Raw genomic sequence first — 22,740 nt, forward strand, 5'->3', positions numbered from 1 at the left:
TTCCTTGGAAATAACTGCACCACGTTCCAAACCACAGTCTTGTTTATAAGAAAGGTGACGGCCCCTTCTGCCTTAAGTCTTAACTTCTGAACTTGAAGGAGAGCTTGCCTCAACCCGTGGCTACTCATCAATTTTTCCCCCTCTATGGCTGGTCATTTAGTTTAATGTTGCAAAACAAGGAAATTTTTTTAAGTAGGATCTGATTTTGCAAAGAGATGTCTAAACTTAAGTGAAGTAATGGTTGTAACAAAATGCCACTAAATATGACAGCTTTGTTCTACCACTGTGATTATAGAAATGGACTGCAGAACCAGCTGTGCGGGTCTGTGAACAGAGTGTGTGTAACAGACCAGACCCAGTAAATGCCGCACTCCCCTGGCGAACAGCAGACCCTGCACTCACTGTCCTGCTCATTCAGCGGCCGAGCCAGCTTCCCAGTACTCCACTGCTCCTTCCAGCCTGCAGCCCGAGAAGACCACCTCTCTTTAGAGAGACAGGATGACACGATTCAGGCATGCTACCAAATTCTTTGATTTTTTTAAACACTTTGTGGTGATATTTCAGGCTTCCCTGATAGCTCAGTTGGTAAAGAATCCGCCTGCAATGCAGGAGACCCCGGTTCAATTCATGGGTCAGGAAGATCCCCTGGGAAGGGATAGGCTACCCACTCCAGTATTCTTGGGCTTCCCTTGTGGCTTAGCTGGTAAAGAATCCTCCTGCAATGCGGGAGACCTGGGTTCGATCCCTGGGTTGGGAGGATACCCTGGAGAAGGGAAAGGCTACCCTCTCTAGTATTGTGACCTGGAGAATTCCACGGACTGTAGAGTCCATGGGGTCGTAAAGAGTCAGACACGACTGAGTGACTTTCACTTCACTTCTGATGATATTTCAGGAAGCCACATGGAGCCAGGCGCTAATTTTCAGGAGCTATATATCAGCACTTGGAAGATGGAGGACACTGGAAGCTGGGGCTCGGAGCCTGTGACTCAGGACCCAGCAGAGTGTGGTTCCCACAGTCCGGCCGCCAAGTGCACATGTCTCAGGGCAGCCCGCTGGCCCCTCCTGACCGGACAGAGAGCCCGGAGAAACCAAGAAATGGGCTCTTCAATAAGCAGAAAAATAATCCCTGCCACCTCACTGCTTTGCCATAGAAGCCCTCCAGAGGGAAAAGCAGAGACAGGTGCAGGGGCAGTGTGGATCAGGGTCCGGCAGTGCTGCCCTGGTGGTGGGGGATGGGGGAGGATGTTGGAGGAAAAGAGGCCGCTAAGAGCAGACAGAGAGGCAAGGTGGGGGGAAGGCAGCATGGCTCTCAGCTCCTCAGCCATGGAGATGACCGCATTCATGGAGTCTACTCAGGAATAAGCCACGTGATTTCCCAAGGACACACCCATCGCATGGTCCACTTTGAGACTGAACTTGACCTCGTGTGGAGGTCTGGTCTGGGCACGGCTGTGGGCGACATGTCTGCCGAAACAGGCAGATGCAGACGTAGATGAGTAGCAGCTATAATCTGCAGGTGTCTTGCCTGTGGCTAAAAACACCATTTAGACTGCTCTTTGCCCACTACTTTCTATTTTGCTATTATTTGCTATTTTCTGGGGTTTAGCATCAGGTAGGATGAACCATGAGGGATGGGAGTCAAGTTTAGAGAAGAGTCAGTGATAGGAAGTGATGTCATTGCTTTGCAAGAGAAATGAGTAACTGGAAAACTGGTGTTTAGTGAGCCCTGGCCAACAGCAGACAAAGGTGCTCACAAGGACTTGGTGCAAGCCAGCCAGAGAGACGGGGAACCATCTCCAAACTGGTTCCACATACGACCTTCAGTGAAACCACAGATGCCGAGAGATTTGTTGATGGGGACGGGAAATGCTGGCTTCCACGTGGACTGGTTCTGGGTCTAAGCCTTTCAGTAAGATTCTCATTAAAGGATGGAGGTGGGGAGGAGTTGTGGTGTGGGCATGGGGTCACGGGAGGAACAGAAAGACCAAGTGCCCTGCATCCTGGAAGATGGCAAGCTTCCAGAACAGCTCCTCAGCCAGCAGATACTAGATGAATCCTTCTTGTCTCAGCAGTTTATCTTGTATTAAGCTAAATTAAACTTTAACATGGTTCTCCAAAGGGACACAGTCTTAGGATAGCATCAGCTGCAAAGAGAAAGCTACCCTCATCCCACATGGACTGAGAGCCATATTTACACACTGCCATTCAGGACAATATCATCATCATTTTGCTATAAAGGTGTCTGGGGCAAAGAGTGTTCATGACCATCCTTGTGTAAACACATCCTTCTGTAACCAGGATAGGGAGTCGATCATTTCCAAAGTTTTGTCTTGACGCTAAAACCATGTTTATACCTAGGGAAGGGTTGCTATGTGAGAGGCGGCTTCTCCCGGTGCCAACATCTCCCCATAATCTCTTCCAGATTCATCTCAGAGAAGACGAAGCTCACTGTGTGCTGTGCCTCCACTCAGCAAAACAGTGCCTGCCCCCCGAGGCCAAGGAGGGCAGTGGTTTGCCTCACCATCCCTGCTGGGATCAAGGCTGAGGGACTGGCCCATGCCTGTCAGTCTACAGGGGCCTCACCTCAGTGCCCGTGGGCCCCCCTGCCCCATGTCCACTCTGGAGTCGTGGGCACCCGGCCAGATGGAGACTTGTGGCCACCTGATTACTATTTACAAATATCCAAAAGGCAGGCTCAGGGAAGAGGAAGTGATCAAATTCCATGTTTCAGGAGGCAGGATAACATCAGGAAGCTGTTTTTGGTAAAGAAGTATCTTCCAATAGCTGAAGTGAAAGTGAGAGTGTTAGTCGCTGAGTTGTATCTGACTCTTTGTGACCCCATGGACTGTAGCTCACCAGGCTCCTCTGTCCGTGGAATTCTTCAGGTAAGAGTATTGGAGTGGGTATCTATTCCTTTCTCGGGGGATCTTCCCAACCTAGGGATCAAACCCACATCTCTTGAGTCTCCAGCATTGGCAGGTGGGAAACCATTTAATAATATTGTTGCTTTTTCTCGTTGTTAAGTCATATCTGACTCTGCAACCCCATGATCTGCAGCATTCCACATTTCCCTGTCCTCAACTCTCTCCTAGAGTTTGCTCAGTTGCTTCCATTGTGTTAATGATGCCATCCAACCATCTCATCCTCTGTTGTCCCCTTGTCTTCCTGCCTTCAATCCTTCTCAGCATCATGGTCTTTTCCAATGAGTCGGCTCTTTGCATCACGTGGCTAAAATATTGAAGCTTCAACTTCAGCATCAGTCCTTCCAATGAATATTCAAGGTTGATTTCTTTAGGATTGGCTGGTTTGATCTCTTTGCGGTCCGAGGGACTCTCAGGAGTCTTCTCCAGCACCACAATTGAAAAACATCAATTCTTTGGCACTCAGACTTCTTTATGGTCCAACTCTCACATCTGTACATGACTACTGGAAAAAAAATAATATTGTATGAGTAAAAATAATATTGTTCATGATAAAATGGCAATTGGACGCTTGCTTGGGTCTTCGATTCCCACTAATCCATACAACACCCCATGAAGTAAGTGTATTCATTGTTATCCTTACCTTACAGAAGAGAGAGGAAAAAAACAGAGACTGGCATGCTCAGATAGATCAGTCATGTTCACACCGGTAGACAGGGTGAGTACTTGAATCAAATAAAAATCTATCAACAGAAGACCCCACACTGTTTCCCAGAATATTTACCTTAAGACAAGATACACGTACATTTTACAAATAGCAAAGATTTATCCCAAAGCTCAAAACAGAGACAGCAGGGTCCCTTTGCCAAAAATCTCAGGGTTCTCCATTCTGGAATGATTTGAAAAAGTGTCATTTGGAATTTGTCTTTGATTTCACCCAGAAATATTGACACACATGCTGTTATGACAAGGCAAAACAGCCATCATGTGCAGTTTCTCATGAATCCAGAAATTAAATTTAACTGCACTGGCTGTAATTCATCCAAAATTTAAAATAAATATGAAAAGCACGGCTTTTTCCAAAGCTGGTTGTCTCTGTATAATGCAGTTGAGATGTTTAAACATGTCACCGCGGGACACATACCCATACCTGCGCCTTTACAGAAACAGTGTTTCTAGAATGTGGACTTCAGTAATAAAAAAAAATGCAGGCTTAAAAATACCATATTAATAAACATTTATCAGTTCTTATCAAGCAGAAAAGGGAAACATATTGTCTCCTCTTATCTTACACCGGCTGGAATATATAAATTCATATTACAAGCAGCTTCATTTTTCTTCCTTTCTTCTTCCTGTTTTTTCTTCCATGCAGATATGCGCCAAGGGAGGGTTTTGCTGTACATTAACCGCAGTTTCACAACCTTGGCACCGTTGATATTTGGGGTGGATCACTTCCTCTTGTGGGGCTGTCCCATGCCTTATAGGCTGTCGAGCAGCATTCCTGGCCTCTACCAACTAGGTGCCCATGAGACTGTCCCTCTGACCCCCAGACATCTCCAGACAACGTCAAATGCTGAGGAAGGGGCAAGGTCCTCCCTGACGGGAAACCACTGCAGTAGATGTGGGAACATTTTCAAATCTTTCTGGTGTTAAGTTGAAAGACCATGAATGTTACCAAGCTTGGAATGAAGTCATATTCAAAGAACCCAGTGCAGAGACTGGAAGAGTGACCATCACGCAGGAAGCTCAGCATGTCCCCTCAGGATGCATCACCCTGAGGCCCTCCCCTGGGGGGCTGTGCCCTTCTGCAGCTTTGGAGCCCTTTGTCCCCAACCCCCTGGAAAGCACCCTTGTATTTTCTTCCTATGGTTCCAGCATCCGCAGCGGAGCCTCCTGTGTCCGCTCCCTTCGGGGCCCCAGGCTCACCCGCGTGGAAGAACAGGGTGCCCCTCGGAACACTACTGTGAAACCAACACAGTCCCACCGACTGTGGCAAACGGTCTCAGTCCTCACACAAGCCGATGAAATCCCGCGGAAGTATTTTTTAAGGACATGTTGTGGTCCAGCTTGCTGTTGTCCTCGAAAAAGACACAGCAGGCCTGGCCACCAGGAAGGACTGGCCACGTGGAAACAGCACCACCCACATAAGGATGGTGTGGCCATCACTGAGCACCGGGACGGACGAGACCTCACCTGCCACACGCAGGTGCTCTGCAAGGATGTGGGGAGTGAGTGCACAAACTACTCGAATGCGTGAGCAGAAGAGCAGCATTTAGATCACAGTGGAGAGAGACGTGCTCTGCTGTGACCTGAGCTGACTGCCCCGCGGTGGCTGTGGCCAATGCTGCTGGCCTCATCTGCATGTTCCGAACATGCTTAAGCATCCTCCACTCTCCACAGCCCACCTGGTCTCTGTAGAGAAGCTTTCCCCCAGTCTCCTCTGAAATTGCACTGATGGCAAGGACCTCCTGTTTGGTGAAGAGTGAGTCTCCCCATGCTCAGATAAATAAATGTTGAAGTTATCACATGCTGCTTATTGAACACACAAGTTGCCAAATGAGGCTGGCTACTCACTGATTTTGCTAAGCTGTGAGTACTCGAATTCAACACAGAACATATTGCCTCTTGAAACACAGTACAGAAAGCCATTGTCATCAAACCATCTCTTCGGGGGATCAGTTATTCAGAAGTTGCCTTCAGAAACTGCCTTTCCAATGATACCCTGAGTTTCCAGAACCCATTCACTTCATCTTTGTCTTGATCACTGGTCATCTCTCAACAGGACTTGTGTACTTTCATGTTTCATGAATATTCATTGAAAGGACTGATGCTGACACTGACATTCCAGTACTTTGGTCACCTGATGCAAAGAGCCGACTCACTGGAAAAGACTCTGATGCTGGGAAAGATGGAAGGCAGGAGAAGAAGGGGACAACAGAGGATGAGGTGGTTGGAGGGCATCACTGACTCAATGGACATGAGTCTGAGCAAGCTCAGGGAGACAGTGAAAAATGGAGAAGCCTGGCATGTGGCAGTCCATGGGGTTGCAAAGGGTTGGACACGACTGAGAGGTTGAATGACAGCAGTTGGTCATCCCTGAAAAATACTGTGTACTTTTAGGTTTCATTGTCTCTTTCAGAGTCTAGGAGGTGTCTTACCACTGCCAAGCTTTCTAAAAATAAGTTTGTTGCAGCAGCATCAGTTTGGTTCTTGATTTCTGCTGAAAATCCCAGGGAGCCAGGTAAGCCAGAGCCTCTTGCCCTGCAAGCCTGGTCACTGGCTTGGCTGCTGGAGGAACTAAGAGTCCTGAGATGAAGGAGGCGCCTGAGGTGGGACCAAAGCCAATCCGTTTATGAGACCACTTGGAGACCATTGCTGATGTTTCCATCTTTAGAGACAGCTCTTGAATACCTGTGGGTTCTTGGACCTACTGGCTGAACTACTATGCTGACTCCCACCCCGAGCTTTTCATACTTTCTTGCTTCACTTTCAAGATACCCGAGTGATCTCCACGTGGCCTCGGGTGCTCACAGCGCAGTCAGATTCCTCTGGGCACTAACATCCTGTTTGAATGATTTCTACAATGGTTATGGTTCAACTAGGGAAAATGCCCTTTTAAAGGGCAAAACAAACTCTCTCTCAGCTTGACTGGGGGTGAAACATAACCTGGAAAATTCCAGTGATCACTTAAAAAAAAAAGCTATTCCTGAAAAAGTTCCATTCCCCCGTTTGAATGTAAGTCCCTGGGGAAAAGTCGAGGGAAATAGAAAACGTGTAGCTCATTATTATTTGTGTAGATTATGCAAACTTTGCCTTTTAAAAAACAATGACTAAGTTGCAAAGGATCAGGGGGAGAATTTGGACTGCATTTAAGTGAGAAGGATTAGCTAGCAGGATGTTGATTTATAAACGGCAACAGCCAATTCCTTACATTCTGCACTGCGATCCCGGCTCCTGCTCAGTAATTCCCAGTGTTCTCTTTTGAAAGCCCTTGGTACTCAGTCAGCCCCGAGGTATAATGTTTGATAATATAACTACTGCTTCTGTCACTGCGTTTTGTACAAACGCATTATATGTGGCCCGGAATGGTAAAGATTTATGTATGGGTATGGAAAATAAAAATCAGCATTGATTAAAAGCCCCAGATAGACCATCCAATACCGCCCAGAGAACATCAGTTATTTTGCATTTTGACGTGGCGATTGATAACTCATAAATGCAAGCAGGAATGACAAATGTGGATGGAAACTGGCTTTGACAAAAACGATAACAGTATCAGTCTCCAGGGGCGTTGGAGGTATAAGCAGGAACTGTTTAAAATATTTAATCATTTTATGAAGGCTGCAAGATGCTGTTTGACCCTGAAGGAGTGTGAATGTCACATGGATCAGAAATTGCCAAGTCTTTGAAGTGAAATAAAAAAAATGGTGTTATTATAGATCCTTCTTGACATCCTATCATTTTTGTATAGGATTAAAAATATGTATACAAAGCACTAGATAAAGGACTCTAGCAAGGGATGTCTTGGTTGAGGGAAAAGAAAGTCAAGACATACCAGTTGTGAAATTTTCCTCCCAAATCCCGAAGCATTTCTTTTCTTTTCTGCCAAATGGTGAGAAAAAAGCTGAGAGCTCCCAATAAAAAATGCCTTTAGATTTTAAATAAAAGGTAAATTCCACTTTGCTCATGTTACCGTGGGTCCAACTGCTGGAATTTTTATCTCCTTCCTCTCTTGTCCCCACTTCACTAGGGCACTGTGTCTACCATGCTTGTTTATGTATGGGCTGGCCGTAAATTAACACACCTTGCAGGAGGTGCTCTATTTGGTCCGCAGTGAGCTGGTAATCCAGGCTCTTATCTACTGTGCTGTCCAAGCCCCTCCCGGCCGCCGGCAGCCTGCACCTCTGAGGACGCCCCGGTGGCCTGGGGCTGGTGGACCCTCAGGAGCAACCCTCCCCGGGCAAGATCCGCTCCTGCTCCATCCAATGGCAGCAAGAGAAACCTCAGCCTCCCAGTCCTCCTGTGGTCCTCTTCTTGTTCCTCCCACCCTGAATTTCCGCCTCCTAATTCTGTCTTGTCTGTTGCATGCGGGTTAGGAGTGGCTTTTTCAGGCCCTCCCCCCTCTCTGCTCTAGGACTGTGTGCTGGTGTCTAGTTGGTCTGGGGTATTCTCCCCTCTCCTTTTGAGCCGTTCTGTCGTTCCTGGTGGTCAGGAGTCCGCTCTCTGGGCTGGAGTGCCGGGTGCAGGGACGCTGCCGGCCAGGAGAAGGCGCGTCAAGGTTTTCCTCTCACCCGAGTGTCAGCGTCCTCCCTGCTGGGAGGGCGTTTTCCCTACTGCCTGCACCCAGGGCGCTGGGGCCCTGCCCTGCAGAGGGTTTGCTTCTGCAGGAGGACTGAGGTTTAGTAGGGCCCTCTGACAGTGGTTATCTCGTCCACGTCTGTGCACCGAACACCCACAAGCATGGTCACATTTATTCTCACATTTACACAAACCCTCACACACACATGCACCTACGCGTACTCACACACGTACTTCCCAAAATATACACCCAGAGACCCCCACACACTCACACCCACACACACTCACACCCACACATGTTCCACCCTGAGGAGCTGAATTATGCCTCCTGAAGTTGTGCGGGTCTGAATCCTGGGACCTGTGAAGGCTTCCCTATAGTGAACACACGGACTCTAAGGCGTGATGCGGCTCCTCAACTGCGGACAGGTTTTGGCGAGGGTCACGCTGTGTTTCCCCAGGAGGCAAGTTCAAGTCCTCACCCCTCATCCCCGTGTGACCTTCCTTAGAAACAGCATCTCTGCAGATGTGATTCACTTAGGACACGGTCCTTTGGAGTAGGTGGGCTCTAAATGCCATTACTGGTGTCCTCATGGGAAGAGGTGAGGACACAGACATGCAGAGGAGCTGGCCGTGCGGTGAACAAGGCGGGGATCGGAGGGAACGGGGTGGCCAGGGAGGCCAGGCTCGCCCGCCTCCAGCCCGAGCTGGGAGAGATGTCAGACCGGATTCTGCTTCCGGAAGGAACTAAGACTCCCAACGCTTGGCCTTCAGACTTCTGACTTCCGAACCACGAGACAGCAGATTTCTGTTGTTTGTAGCACCCCTCCCTCCCCATTTAGGGTCATCTGTTAAGAATGACACGAGACACCTATACAGCCACCGTGGACTGTTTTCCATGCATAAGACTCTAAACGCAACAATTCATGTGTTTTACTACATCTAGCCCTTCCTCAGTCCTTGGAAGCAAATGATATCCTCCCTCTTTACAGGGGAGTAAACCAAGGCCTGATGGGAGAAGGTACCCAGTGGGGGCCCCACCACGGGGCAGGGTGGAGCTGGGACTGGGACTCAGGTCTGCTGACTACAGACTCCAGGTCCGCAGCCTCGCTGACTGTGGGGGAAGCCCCTCCACAGCACATGCTGACCTGTTCCTCGTCCCCTTCCCCACGTCCTGTCCACCTCATGTAAGGCCACCAGACGCTGTTTCCAGCTCCAAAAGTCCATAGAAGCTACTGAAATGGTATGCATACCTCAGCCCGGCTTTCATGGCATCGAAGAGCCAGACCCACCCCATCCTTTCACCCAGTCCCCCACAGTCCACTCAGCACCTCCTTTTCCCAACCCCACCAGCCTACTTCCCACCCCTCCTTGAGGCTCATGGAGGCGTTCCTTCATCCAGAACATCTTCCCTCTTTTGTCTTAATTGTTAAGAGAAAGCTCTAATTCTATGAAGATTTTTCAATTATTTGAGACCATACCAATATCTCCTTTCTCTGAATTCCTGTTTTTCTTGATACATGGCCTAGAATATGATTACTCTTTATTGATTTCATGTTAGTTTCATTTTCTCTAGCTTTAAATTCCTTGAAAATACTAAAAGAAAAAAAAAAAGGAAAATGTCTCTCTCCTCATGAACTTTATAGTTCAGCTGAGGAGACACAAGTTGTTAACAGAACAGTCAGTCAACACCAGCCACAGTCAACATCCCTGGATTGAATGTGAAGGCACCAAGTTCCTTGTAGAGAACGCAAGACTAGAAGTCAAGAGAACTTGGGTCTGTCCCCTTGAGGAAGTCCCTCCATTTAACCAGAGCTTTTTAACTATCAACAAAGTAGACATTTGAGTTTAAGACCTCTAATGATCTTGATCCCTGGACTGGGAAGATCCCTTGGAGAAGGGAATGGCTACCCACTCCAGTATTCTTGCCTGGAGAATTCCATGGACTGAGGAGACTGGTGGGCTACAATCCATGAGATCACAAAGAGAGGGACGTGACTGAGCAACTAACACTTTCACTTTCACACTTTCACTTTCAATGTCTCTTTAATCTCTGACATCCTATGGTCCAGAGTTGGCATCAGGATGCATTCCTAACCGAAAGACATCTTCCCCCACCCCAGCATCCTGCTGGAGACCGTGTGAGTCACATTTCCACAGGAGCACCTTGTCTCGGGTTATTAATCATCCTGAAAACCTGGGTTATGATTATTCGGATCCAGGGAAGCCCACCTCACCATCAAGTCTTTGTTGGCATGGGAAACTTGAACACTGTCCCTGACTTCTGCTATGTTGGCAGGACACAGTCACACAATGCCCTCTGATCCAAGGACTGGAAAACAGAACCAAAAAGCCAGTGCACATTTTGGCCCGACTTCTCCTGTCTGGCATGGACATAGCAGGAAGTTCTAGACCAAGAGAGAGGCCTTTGAAGCCATGGCTCCCTCCTGTGAACCATCCACCTGTGAACCTTGGACTTCACAATTAGCTTCTGGGCAAACTTTATATGCAGTAGCTTACTGCTCTGTTTAAATCTAAATGCAAGGTCACAGATAACGAGGTCTCAGGGCACAGGCTCTACTCGGCATCATCATGACAGCAGTGGACATTCTGGCAGAGGTGGGCTGGAGCCACAGAGGATGGGGCAGCTCAGCTGAAAAAGAAATGTGGTTTCACTTCCCAGGAAAAGACATCCCATCCATGGTGACGGGCCCTACAAATAGCAATCAAATATTTCCCCCCAAAGGCCATTCAAGGCCCATTCTGACTGTAGCTACACACAGAAGCAGCAGCAGAGTAGACATGAAAATGGTACATGTTCTTACTTCAAGTCAAGCTAATGAGCAGTCCTGTCCCCATGATGGCACCACTCAGAGCCGCAGGTGTCCCATCCCCGACTCGCCTGCCCCGTCCAGACCGATGAGCCCATTGGATATAACAGAAGTGCTAGCCGACTGGTCCCTGGATGCTCCCTCCCTCTCGCTGTGACGGTGTCTTACACATGCTCTGCCTGTGACGCTGTTGAGTAGTTTCTGACTATTAAAATTGCTACGTCTTGCTAACAGTAGGCTGTGCATGCTTAGTCTTGTCAGACTCTTTGCAACGGTTTGGACTGTACCCCTCCAAGCTCCTCTCTCCACGGGATTTTTCAGGCAAGAATACTGAAGTGAGTTACCATTTCCTTCTCCAGGGGATCTCCCAGACTCAGGGATATTAATATCATTGTTGTTTTTTCCTGTATCAAGGCATTGGTATGAAAGCCTTTTATGTTAGAGTCAGAGATGTCAAATCAACAGCTCTGTTAGAAAACGTAGAGTGAAAAAAAAAGAAAAAGAAAACGTCACATGGCAGCGCCGCTCAATAGCACTTTCTGCAGGGACAGAGACGGTCCAGGATCTGTGCTGCCAAGTGTGGTAGTCACTAGCCAGATGTAGCTCTTGGGCACTTAAAATGTGGCCAGTGTGGCTGAGGGACTGATTTTTTGACTTAAGAGTCTTTACAGTCTGAGCCACCGGGGAAGCCCTCAACCTAGTTTAGGTGCATTTAAATTTAACATTAAAAAAGCAACTTGTGACTGATGGCCGCCGTATTGGACAGAGCCAGCCGAGAGGAAGGGCAGCGGCCAGGTCAGGGATGTGGGTGATGAGCCAGGGATCTAAACTCCACCCCGAACTTCACAGATGCATCAAAGACTCTCAGAAGAGAGATGAACGTCCAGGGCTGGGGAACCTGCACTGGCGGCATGGACAAGTTGTGCGTCTGCGGGGAAGGAAGCAAGAGGGAGGGTGGAGAAGAATCCGACCTGGAAGAGAGCCCTGGGTGGGTGGGAGGACGCAGAGGAGACGGAGTCAGGGCTTTGTAAATGCCTGATGTGGAAGGTGGGAGGGAGGCGCCCGGGTTTGGAGCCGCAGAGACCTGTGAGGCCGAAGCCGCAGTCACAGGCTCTACTCCCAACCTGATGCTGTTCTCCAAGGGCTTCCCAGGTGGCGCCAGTGGTAAAGAACCCGCCTGCCAATGTAGGAGACGTGAGAGACTTGGGTTTGATCCCTGAGTCCTGGAGATGCCCTGAAGGAGGGCATGGCAGCCCATTCTAGTGTTCTTCCTGGAGAATCCCATGGACGGAGGAGCCTGGTGGGCTACAGTCCATAGGGTCGCAAAGAGTCAGACACAGTTGAAGCGACTTAGCATGCAGGCGCACGGTTCTCCAAGGAGCCGCATCTGTGTCTTTCCCTAGAGAATGTCCTACTCCACTCTCTAATCCCAACCTCCCTTTACCTAGAGACTAAGAATCAGGATGCTTCTAGAGGCTCCTCCCAGAAGGGGTATATACAGACTCTCCTTGGCTCAAAGCAGTTAGCTCCAAATGATTTGCTCACAAATGTCTATCAAGAAAAATATGAATATCTTTACAAGTTTGTGCTCACAATGTAAGTATAATTATTTATTTATAAATGGTAGACCTGTGTCACTAACTAACACTATATCTACTGTGATCTTCAAGAAATAAATATTAAAATAAGATTACATACATAATCTTTTACATTATTAATATTTTTAGGGCTTTTTTAGATTTTTTCCTTATATTTTTTACATTAAGCAATGTGACTGAATATGCCTCATTAACTTTGAAAATCTTGCTTTAAAACTGTGTTTATCAAAGTATGGCTCATTGTCGCTCAGACTTGGTTTTCAGTCCACAAGATCAAAACTATTTTCATCCTAATCTGGGTTGTTCTTTTCCTTTTTCAGTGTGTTGACATTTGCTTTGATGATATGAAATTAATGGCGAACAAAACGATGAACATCTACACACAGCCATATCAGGAGTCATCATATTTTTCATTGTCACTTACCCACCTTACCACAAAAAGCCAGTTTCACTTCTTCGAAAAAGTAGTAAGATTTATTGTTGTATTAAATCTAGATCCTCAAATATGTGTTTTTTCACTATTGAGTAATGAAACAAATTTCACATAAAGCACGTGAGCACCACATCAAAGCAAGATGTTGATTTCCAGGGAAAGCATTTGTGGCACTGTTGGAGCTTTTTCCATGGAACACCATTTTTCCTTGAAAGAATAACCAAGAGACCAACTATGATTACTCACATTTGTATGTTTGGCAGACATTTCCTCCAAAACAAAAAAAATGGGCCTGTAACTCTAGGGGGGAAAAATAGTATTTGTTGCCAAGGGTAAACCTCTATCTTTTAATAGAAAATATGAATTTTGATAAACATTATCCATCACCATGAGTTTGACTGCTTCCCCAAACTTCAAAGACTTTGCTGATGAGATTAGGTGATATTAACAAAATTTTGATTGTATATAATGAAATGTGTCAGGATGTGCAGAGCTCAATAGACCGATTTTTCTGAACCAATGCAAAATGTTACAAAATTATGAACAGATAAAAAAATTATTACAAGTGTAAGAGAGACTAATGGGTTTTAATATTAAAGCATATAAAAGTCCATTGACATAAATTCAGATTCCAAATTACTATTAAACTGTTAAGAAACACTCACTTGCTGAGTTTTGGTGTAGTATCAAAGAATGCCTACAGTTCTCTGAAAGCCTATTAAAAATATTTCTCTTTTTCAACTACATAGCTTTATGAGGATCTTCTTCATATATTTCAACAAACCAACATATCACAATAGATTAACTGCAGAAGCAGATGAGAAAATCCAGATACGCATTATGTAAAGAATTCCAATCTTCCCACAATTTTTTTTGTTTTGGAAAACACAGCTATTTCATAAAAAATACTTTACTTATGTTAACATAAAATAAATAGCATTTGTATTTAAATGAATTAATAAAGAAATATTCTTAATTTTTCAGTTTTAGTTTCTAATATGGTAAATGCATGTGTGCTTAGCCTTTTTGACCCCATGGACTGCAGCCCACCAGTCTCCTACGTCCAGGGGATTCTCTAGGCCAGAATACTGGAGTGGGTTGCCATTCCCTTCTCCAGGGGATCTTCCCAGCCCAGGGATCATACCCAGATCTCCCACATTGTAGGAAGATTCTTTACTGACTGAGCCACCAGGTAAATACCAATATACAAACAAAGGCTGTTGAGGCTGCAAATAAACTTTACGAGTATAAAGGTGTCTGGGGACCAAAATTTTGAGAACTGCTGACTTAATCCGGCAGTGATACAAACAAAGAACAGCTGAAAATACAAGTTCTTTTAAAATATAACCTGTATCGGGTTATATTTGTCATCATCATTGAAAAACAATGCCTTCCACAGATAAAATATACATAATTATCATTTAGAACAACCATCATCCTTAATGATGGTGGTTGTAAATACACGTTTCCAATCATAGCCTTGATCATTTTGGAATTTCTGATCAACTTTTTATCAGATTAGCCCTTGATCATGACAAATACAGCATTCCTAGGAAGAAATGAAGTGTCAAAGTGAGCAATTTCTTGTCACCTTGTTCTTACATTGTCAGCATTACCTTCAGTCTGCAGTTTCTCTGTGGGAACCTTATTTGGGGTGGGTCAACTTGGCTAAGAATAAATAATATGGTTCATAAAGCCCCTTAGCTGGCCACCTGTGAACTGCAGGTCTCTGAATGTGCCACCGACTTCCCCATTTGCTGATTTGTAGAACTCTGTCCTGCCCTAACCCCACCCCACAGACTCTAGGAGGCCCACGAGGGGTCCTCTGACACCGTGGCGACAGGAGACAGCAGCAACCTGACTGGTGATGCTTTTAAAACTTCCTTTCTTCTTATAAGGAAGAAAGACTGCATAATGGACATATTATTTGTATATGTTATATATGTATAATCTTCATGTAAGCTAGTAAGTCATTGAGCATACCGAGCATGCTACCTGGAGCCTCCACCTAGAAGCTCACGGGATGAAGAGCCAGCAGTCAACTGAAAAGACCCCGTGTCTCTGTTTCTCCAGGACGCTGCTGAGCAGGAACAGGAGGTAGCTTCCTTGCTCCATCTGTGACATGCCCAGTACCTGGAGAAGGTCTGATCTTAGAACTCTAGGGTTGGAAGACAGGTGAAGAATTTCCCGCAGGGGGCTTCTCATTGTCCTCCGGTAACATATTCCCGGGATGAACATCTCCACTTGTGAGTTTTCCTTGGTTCTTGTTGTTTAGTCACTAAGTCGTGCCCAACTTTTTTGCGACCCCAGGGACTGTAGCCCACCGGGCTCCTCTGTCCATGGAGCTTCCCTGGAAAGAATGCAGCAGCGGGTTGCCATTCCCTTCTGCAGGGGATCTTCCCAACCCAGGGATCGAACCCACATCTCCTGCATTGGAAGGAGGATTCTTTACTGCTGAGCCACCTGGGAAGCTGCCTTAGTAATAACAGTTATAGTTCATGGTTAATACTAGAAATATTTCTTGGTTCACTTAAATCCACTTCCCTTGAGATGGCTGCTCAGGAAAGACGAGAAAGCTGGCCTCGCCCCGCTCTGCCGTTAAAGATAAAGAGCAACTGACTAGGAGGCATTTAGAAAGGGTCAGATGGGCTTTGTCAGCTTCTGCACTTCTTCGGGGGCACTTGAAGGATGAAATGGTGCTAGTTATCACTGCAAGCTGTCCACAAACACGCCTCCTCTCTGAGTAATAGAGCCTGCCGGACATCACACTGCCCAGCGAAAGGCTTGGCTTCTAAAAGCCATTAGGAGCACTCCATCCCCTCCTCCAGGGCCCCCAGCGGCTCTGTGCCCTGCTCTTCCGGGAAGGACCTCCCATTACTGGAGCCTCGTCTATCTTCTCAGGAGGAACTGTCGAAGCCCGGGTGCGATGCCCTGTCTGCCGCGGGTGGATCACCTGGTGAAGGGCACTGGTGAGTGTAGCACCCAGCATTCTGAAAGGTTGCAGAGTTCATCCACGGCCTGAAATGTTCACTTCCGAGAGCCCCTTCTTCTCGCCAGAAGGAGGGTGTGCAAGGGGGACGGGAGAGAGGAACCGAGGATGGATTACCTCCTTTCACTGAGCCCGACTCTGTCTAGCAAGCCGTGCAATTAACAACAATGCAAATGGACTCTCCCTCCATCACAGCAAAGCCTGTGTCTACTCTGGAGGATTTACTGGCAGGACTTTCTCGATGAAGCTTTCTAGATCTTTCTGAAGACAAAGCAATGAGTCAATTTGCAGATGGCAAGGTGTGGACTTTTGTCTCTCCAGACTCCTCTTCCCGGCCCCCCATGGCTTCCCTTCCCCGCCTAGCACATTCATTTCAATACCCTTATAACTAAATCTGAGACAATGTGTAATTATATAGAAGAAAAAAATCTGTCAGAGGATAGCTGAAGTTGCTTAAATTGTGCTGATTTACAAAGATGAGAGGGTTTTTTCCCCCCCACTTAAAAAAAAAAAAAAAAAGAAGGGAAAAAATACCTTTTTGTGTGTGTATTAGCAAACAACCTCCTGCAAAGTCAACTCTTTTTCTGAAAGTCATTGCTAGTTTTATAATTTCTGAGTCATTAGATAACAGATAGAACTCCACACTTAGTGGTTTCAAATGTTTATGGTCTGCAATTCATTCTTAATGAGCTCTCTCCATGTCTTTATTCCTCTTCGCACCCTCCTGCTGGGAAGTGTCTAACTCTGCGTTGCCTTTTGTTAACGATTCCACAATCATTTCAGAACCATCTCTCCTGCCTTATGTAATTCTGACACCACCGAAGAGCCCAGCTCACGGCCTCGCAGTTGGAAATGTAACCTTTAATGTATTAATTTCTCTTGCTCAAAACAATTTAACCTCTGTCTTGGTTTTGTGATTGCTAAGTGTTCCAATTAAATGCGTCTTTCATTTTTTTTTGTCCTGGAGGGCTGGATCTCACCCGAATTAAGTTTTGCACATCTGGCCTTGCTAGTGCTGGGCACACCGCACTCACTTACATGCTCACCATCAATCTATTTTCTACCTCGTGAGAACCTGTCATGTTTGCAAAACACCCCCCTCCCCCACTCCCCCAATAAAAGATGAATTAAAGTAGCTTTAAGTGCTAGGAGCATTGTCTACGCAAAAAAACAAATCACTCTAGCCCAGAAGGTAGAGGCTTCCTGGAGAAGAAAATATTCCCCTTCTCACCCCCCACTTCTAGATCTACTGGACCATTTCCCACCAGCGAGTAAATGGCTACTGAGAAGGGTGGGGAGGAGGCCTGGTTGAGATGCAGCCTGAGTCAGCCAGTGTCAGATGAGGGACCATCGTGGTGGCAGAAGTCTCTGGATACTGGCTTTGGCATTCACCAAGAAATGAATGGGATCTGTCACCTCCTGTCTGGAATCTTCTTAATGGGTGTGTTTGTCTGGGATCTTCTTAAAAGGCATTGTGGGGTGGAGCACCCCACTTATCATTGCTAATATTTGCAACACTTTTTTGTTAGACCAAAAAACAAATTGTGTTCCTTATTACAAACACATATACTTATTGGTTTTTCCAGTAGTCATGTACAGATGTGCAAGTTGGACCGTAAACTTGAGAGTCCCTTGGACTGCAGGAAGATCAAACCAGTCCATCCTAAAGGAAATCAACCCTGAATACTCACTGGAAGGACTGATGCTGAAGCTGAAGCTGCAGTACTTTGGCCACCTGATGCAAAGAACTAACTCATTGGACAAGACCCTGATGCTGGAAAAGAGAGAGGGCAGTAGAAGGGGGTGATAGAGTATGAGATGGTTGGATGATATCATTGACTCAATGGACATGAATTTGAGCAAACTCCAGGAGATGGTGAAGGACAGAGAAGCCTGGAGTGCTGCAGTCCATGGGGTTGCAAAGCGTTGGACACGACTGAATGACCAAACAGCAGCAACAATACTTATTGCAGAAAAATTAAAAAACACGCCAACAAAAGAGGAAAAAACAAAACTGACCATCAGCTCATCTTATATTTCTTCTTCAAAAAATGTAAACAACTCTGTATAAACCCTCTACTAACTCATTCTCTGGAGGTTTAAAAAAAAAATCACTCTTTAAGTTTTCCAGGATTGGGTTAAAAAGAGTTTGACCATTTCAGCACCTCTCCTACGTATAAAGAAATTTAAAAGGGAACTGGGCCATTTTTTTAGAGTTTCTTATTTTAAAAGCAAATGAAAATATTTTAAGGGTTGCATAAGAATTCTGAGTGCTAGAATGTAGCAGATGCCACTTCTCAGGAGTTCTAGGGCCTGCCAGCCGAGAAGGGAGGGCTCACAAAGCCAGGGGCCAGGTGGGGAGATAGAGAAGGAAAAGCAAACCCTTTCAATTTGATTTTTGGAACCTGTCTCTGGATGAGCTTCCTAACTTGTCTCCATGCTGGCTTGTTGGGAGCCCTTTGCTGGGGGTCGTAATAACTAATCACAGTAGCAACTGCATTGTGACGGACACCACATCTTTGAACACTGAATTATAAATCTTCTGTAATGACGGCTTGGCTCAGAGTTGCCCTCTGAAAATCATACGCAATCTTTGTGGCAAGTCTTATCAACACATTCCTCATAGACACATGTTTTTGAAACTAAAACAATTGTAATTTCCCCCCAGTGGGATGGAACAAGTGGGCTTAGTTCTGATTTTCTTGTTTAGGCAACATTTGGTCCTTTGCGAATGTCAGCTGGGCTGTTTTAAGAGTGTATCTTTTTGGCAAGTGGTTTTGTTCCTTCCCTTCCTTCATTTCCAGAACCCTTGAGCCCCTGAATTTCAAATCTCTTTACAAGGAGGGGCTGAGACACTTGACCTTGAGCTAAATTAAAGAAGGCTTTTCTTTCCCAGGAATAACGGTCTCTCCCAGGGAATGATCATTCACCTTGGGGCTGGAATTCTAGGAGAACAGTCTGCACTGATGCTGGATCCAAGCCAGGGAAACCTCTTTTCTCTTTGTTGACTCTCACTATTTCTACCTTTGCTCAAGCAGGCTCACAATTGCAGACATGTACACTATGTTTTAAATGACAATAAATAAGATACATATAATAAATAAGATAAAAATAAATATAATATTTATAGTTGTATTTATTATAACATGTATTTAATATTTATGGGCTTCCCTGGTGGCTCAGATGGTTTAAGAATCTGCCTGCAATGAGGGAGACGTGGGTTTGATCCCTGGGTTGGGAAGATTCTCTGGAAAAGCGGATGGCAACCCACTCCAGTATTCTCACCTGGAGAGGTCCCTGGACAGAGGAGCCTGGTGTGGTGTAGTCCCTGGGGCCACAATATTTATGTATATCTTATTTTTAAGTCATTTGAATTAATAGCCATGTGGCAGTGTTTTACTGAAACAACCAGCCTTCAGACCTGGCCCCTTTTGAGTGGTAGTTTTGACTGCTAGAAATTCACACAGGCCTCTTGCCTGCGCCGCAGTGTCACCAGAAAGGTCATGAGACGGGGGTGAGGGGGGGCATTGGGGCGGAGCCCCTGGACCGCTGCTGCGCCCGTTTCAGATGAGTGACTGCCCTCAGCCAGCTCTGGGAGGCAGTCCCGGGAGGTTGCTCCCCCAGCCCAGCTCCATCAAAGGCCAGGGGTTATGGCACCATTCAGCAATGCTTTGAGGTGCTTTGAGGTGGATGTCTGTCCTTGGGGTCCTAAATGAACCAAAACAAATTTGGGGTCAACTCGGGGGCATCCAGAGGACACAGGCCTTGCGGCCGCCAGAGCAAAGATACCATGTGTGTCTTCTCTGGTGTGTGCAAGGCAGCCACTCTGCTAGGCGGCTTGTGTGCATGTAACAGAGCTGGGGAAAAGTTGGGGCCCAAATAATAGAGGATAATTAGAAATTCTCGCCTCATGGAGCCACAGTCTCCGCATCTAATAATTATTGTTTAAATGCAAATACTCATCCCTGGGACTCCTTTTGCATTTGAATCAATCTCTTAAAAACAATTGCTGGCTCCAGATGAAAAACAATTTCTCAACAGCTGGAGAACATTTGCAGAAGGCAAGTTTTACAGAACAGAGTGAGGGAGAAAGGCAGAGAGACCCAGAAGTAATCATCAGCTTCCGTTGTCTCCAGAAGTCTGAACTTCTCAGACGGGTGATAGATTTCTGCAGCTATAGCCCTGGTCACTGCTAAAACTGCAGGAAACTAGCAAGTGAAGTCAGAACAGTATTTGGGGCTGTCAGCACAGTTCATCAAAATTTGCCATATCTTTTACTTTATTCAAAAGAGGGTCTTTTTAACTCTTAGCATCTACTTACTGAGGATGAAAAAATGAAGGTTAGAACCAAGGAGGGTTATGGAGAGTACAACCAAATTTTGAGTGTAGTATTTAGCATGGATATATCTGAAGAAAACTATAACTCAGAAAGATGCATGCACCCCAATGTTCACTACAACACTTTTACAATAGCCAAGACATGGTACCAACCAAATGTCCATCAGCAAAGGAAGGGATAAAAAACATGTAGTACATATACACAATGGAATGTTACTCGGTCATAAAAAATGATGGAATAATGAACTTGCAGCAACATGGATGGGCATGGAGATTGTCAAACTGAGTGAAGGCAGGCAGAGAAAGACAAATATCATATGATATCACTTATATGTGGAATATAAACAATGAGGCAAATGAACTTATTTACAAAATAGACTCATAGACACAGACATCAAACTTATGGTTACCAAAGGGGAAATTGGGGAGAGATAAATAAGGGGTTAACATATACACACTACTACGTGTAAAATAGATAACCAGCAGGGACCTGCTATGTAGCACAGGGAATTATAGTCAATATCTTATAATAATCTATAAGGAACAAGAATCTGAAAAAATATATATGTATATACACCTGAATCGCTTTGCTATAAACCTGAAACTAACACAACATTGTACATCGACTATACTTTAATCAAAAATAACACTCAGTGTGGGCAGTTATGGACCTTCTTTTTTGTGCTGGATAGAAACATCTACATTAGGGGAGTTGCATGAGGGCATGGGCCAGACCAAGGGCACCGGGGGAGGCAGCTGGCCCCTGAGCCAGGCTGCCACTTGTGTAATTAGCTTGAAACTATTTCGTTTGTGCCCAGAACTCCCAAATGAATGCTATCCAAGTCCTGACTTTGCAATCAAATACCTATGACTCATATCTTAATCTTTCTTATTAGGCACAATCACTCAGATTAAAGTTCAGAAAAAAATATTGACTGATAATAAGACCATAGGAAAATGATGATAATGATATAAATCACCAGCTCTTTGTAACACACCCTACCTAACAGACGCTGCTTTAGATGCTTCAGTTCATCTAGTCCTCATACACCACAGGAGATAAATACTACTTCTGCCTCCACTGTTGATGACGCTGTGAAAGTGCTGCACTCAATATACCAGCAAATTTGGAAAACTCAGCAGCAGCCACAGGACTAGAAAAGGTCAATTTTCATTCCAATCCCAAAGAAAGACAATGCCAAAGAATGCTCAAACTACCGCACAACTGTACTCATCTCATACGCAAGTAATGTGCAAAATTCTCCAAGCCAGGCTTCAACTACATGTGAACCGTGAATTTCCAGATGTTCAAGCTGGGTTAAGAAAAGACAGAGGAACCAGAGACCAAATTACCAGCATCCACTGGATCATCAAAAAAGCAAGAGAATACCAGAAAAACATCTACTTTTGCTATACTGACTACACCAAAGCCTTTGACTGTGTGGATCACAACAAACTATGGGAAACTCTTCAAGAGATGGAAATACCAGACCACCTAACCTGCCTCCTGAGAAACCTGTATGCAGGTCAAGAAGCAACAGTTAGAACTGGACATGGAACAACAGACTGGTTCCAAATTGGGAAAGGAGTATGTCAAGGCTATATATTGTCACCCTGATTATTTAACTTATATGCAGAGTACATCATGCAAAATGCCAGGCTGGATGAAGTACAAGCTGGAATCAAGATTGCCGGGAGAAATATCAATAACCTCAGATATGCAGGTGACACCACCCTATGGCAGAAAGCAAAGAAGAACTAAAGAGCCTCTTGATGAAATGAAAGAGGAGAGTAAAAAGGTTGGCTTAAAGCTCAACATTCAGAAAGCTAAGTTTATGGCATGCGGTCCCATCACTTCATGGGAAATAGATGGGGAAACAGTGGAAACGGTGGCTGACTTTATTTTTCTGGGCTCCAAAATCACTATAGATGGTGACTGCAGCCATGAAATTAAAAGACTCTTGTTCCTTGGAAGAAAAGCTATGACCAACCTAGACAGCATATTAAAAAGCAGAGACATTACTTTGCCAACAAAGGTCCATCTAGTCAAAGCTATGGTTTTTCCAGTAGTCATGTATGGATGTGAGAGTTGGACTATAAAGAAAGCTGAGCGCTGAAGAATTGCTGATTTTGAACTGTGGTGTTGGATAAGACTCTTGAGAGTATCTTGGACTGCAAGGAGATCCAACCAGTCAACCCTAAAGGAGATCAGTCCTGAATATTCACTGGAAGGACTGATGCTGAAGCTGAAGCTCCAATACTTTGGCCACCTGCTGCTGCTCATTTGAAAAGACCCTGATGCTGGGAAAGATTGAAGGCAGGAGGAGAAGGGCAC

The sequence above is a fragment of the Cervus elaphus genome, chromosome 27 (assembly GCF_910594005.1).
Source record: "Cervus elaphus chromosome 27, mCerEla1.1, whole genome shotgun sequence".
Classification (NCBI taxonomy): domain Eukaryota; kingdom Metazoa; phylum Chordata; class Mammalia; order Artiodactyla; family Cervidae; genus Cervus; species Cervus elaphus.